The sequence below is a fragment of the Colobus angolensis genome, unplaced genomic scaffold, assembly GCF_000951035.1.
Source record: "Colobus angolensis palliatus isolate OR3802 unplaced genomic scaffold, Cang.pa_1.0 Scaffold43, whole genome shotgun sequence".
In the NCBI taxonomy this organism is placed as follows: Eukaryota; Metazoa; Chordata; class Mammalia; order Primates; family Cercopithecidae; genus Colobus; species Colobus angolensis.
The window spans coordinates 1,395,670-1,398,089 of NW_012117710.1; positions in this window are offsets into that span (position 1 = coordinate 1,395,670).

The window sequence follows — 2,420 nt, forward strand, 5'->3', positions numbered from 1 at the left end:
GCCTCAGCCTCCTGAGTAGCTGGGACTACAGGCGCCCGCCACCTCACCCGGCTACTTTTTTGTATTTTTTAGTAGAGACGGGGTTTCACCATGTTAGCCAGGATGGTCTCGATCTCCTGACCTCGTGATCCACCCGTCTCGGCCTCCCAAATACAGGCTTGAGCCACCGCACCCGGCCCTAATTTTTGTATTTTTAATAGAGACGGGGTTTTGCCATGTTGGCCAGGCTGATCTTGAACTCCTGACCTCAGGTGATCCGCCCACCTTGGCCTCCCAAAGTGCTGGGATTACAGGCGTGAACCACCGCGCCTGCCAAACCCTGTCTCTTCTTTAAGGACACATAGGCCCCAGTGTGCCTCCTGCTTACCTCCGCCTGTCTCATCAGTAGCCATCCGCTCTGCACATCCCGGCGCCTCCCAGAGCTTGTTCAGAGCACATTAGAAATACCTGTGATGGAAATCCATTCCTGTTAGGTCTAAGCAGGAAATAGGATGGCAGGTGCCAGGGTGGCTAAGTGGGCACATAAAGAACCCAGTGACACAGACTTGCAAACGTGAACAGACCCCAGAACCAGGGGAACAGTGCGCCGTGAAGTCAGGCACAAACAAGGCAAATGAGTAATTATGCGGCTGCAGCCTCTGCAGCACGGCTCGATAAGCAGCGCTAAGGTTTCCCAGCTCCGTCCATTCAGGACCAGGAACCCGGCGGGAAGATGGGCCCGATGTGCTACATCCACACGAGCATTAAAATTGAGTCCCACGCACGCAGGACCCCATCCCTTCCCATTTTCCCTGACAGTCTCCTTCAGGGTAAAGGTATAAAACACAGGTTAGGTTTCTTACCTCCTTCCCCGCAACAATAATTGGCAGTTACTCAGTTCCCCAGGGTGTCGTAAGTAAGGGGCGCACGGGGAGCCCAGGCTGCTATCATTAGGAAGCTCTGATTTTAGCTGGATTGGACGTGTGTCAGCCAGGAGACGCAGTGAATAGAGTGAGGCACTCTTGGTGAGAGCACCCCCACTCCACACCCTGATTTATTTTCATTTTTAATTTTAATTTTAATTTTTTTGACACAGAGTCTCACTCTGTCACCTAGGCTGGAGTGCAGCGGCACGATCTTGGCTCACTGTAACCTCCACCTCTCATGTTCAAGGGATTCTCCTGCCTCAGCCACCTGAGTAGCTGGGACTACAGGCGCACGCCACCACACCTGGCTAATTTTTGTATTTTTAGTAGAGACGGAGTCTCACCATGTTGGCCAGGCTGGTCTCGAACTCCAGACCTCAGGTAACCCACCTGCCTCGGCCTCCCAAAGTGCTGAGATTACAGGCATGAGCCACCGCGTCTGGGCCTCATCCCTGTTTCAGCTAGTCCTCAATTAGGTCTGATGTCCAAGCCCCACCTCTGGAGTCAAGTCCCCTCTCCTACCTTACTTCCAGGCCCCTGACAAAACAGCCACGCCATCCACCGCTGCCCGTGGGCTGTGTGTGTTCTTACCATGGGCCACTGTTCTTCCCACGCCGAGGAGTAGACGGCCAGGTGCGCAGCCTGAGGCTCTGGCCCGGAGATTTCTGTCCACCGTGTCTTTCAGGGTCACCTCTGAGTGGGCCCGTAATGTGGCAACCGTCCACCTTCAGTGGGTGCTCAGTACCGAGCCAACCCACTTGCGAACCAAGGGTGGCTCTGTCTTCCTCCGTCTGCTGGTCACCAAGGTCCCCTCCCATGACCACAGGTGGGAACGGGCGGAGGTACTGGCATGGCAGGGGAGAGCAGCATCCCCCCTGCACTCGGGCCTGCTTGGGCCTGTCCCATGGACCCTTCCACCCAGAGCCCTGCGGCTGGGCTGTCCGGCCTGTGACTTGTTGGATCTGACGGGGTCCAGTTCAGAAGGGAAGCTCTTTCCACACAGTTGCTTCATGCCCCGTGGCCAGATGGTCCCCTGTTCTGTCTCTGCCAGGGCCAGATGGTTCCCTCCTGCAGGGGACATGGGCCAGGGGACACCTGGCCTTGCTCCAGAGCCCTGGGAGTCCATAGCGTGTTCTCCCGTCGGGCTGTCATGAATTCCACACACGTCTCTTTCCACTCCAGACACCCCTAGTGCCATGAAGGTCAGCAGGTGTGCCCAGCTAATTCCTGTGATTGTTTTTGTAGAGACGGGGTTTCGCCATGTTGGTCAGGCTGGTCTTGAGCTCCTGCGTTTGAGCGATCCGCCTGCCTTGGCCTCCTGAAGCACTGGGGTTACAGATGTGAGCCACCGTGCCTGGCCAATACAAAATTGTAAATGCGGCCCGGCGCGGTGGCTCAAGCCTGTAATTAGGAGGCCGAGACGGGCAGATCACAAGGAGATCAAGACCATCCTGGCTAACCCGGTGAAACCCTGTCTCTACTAAAAAATACAAAAAACTAGCCGGGTGAGGTGGC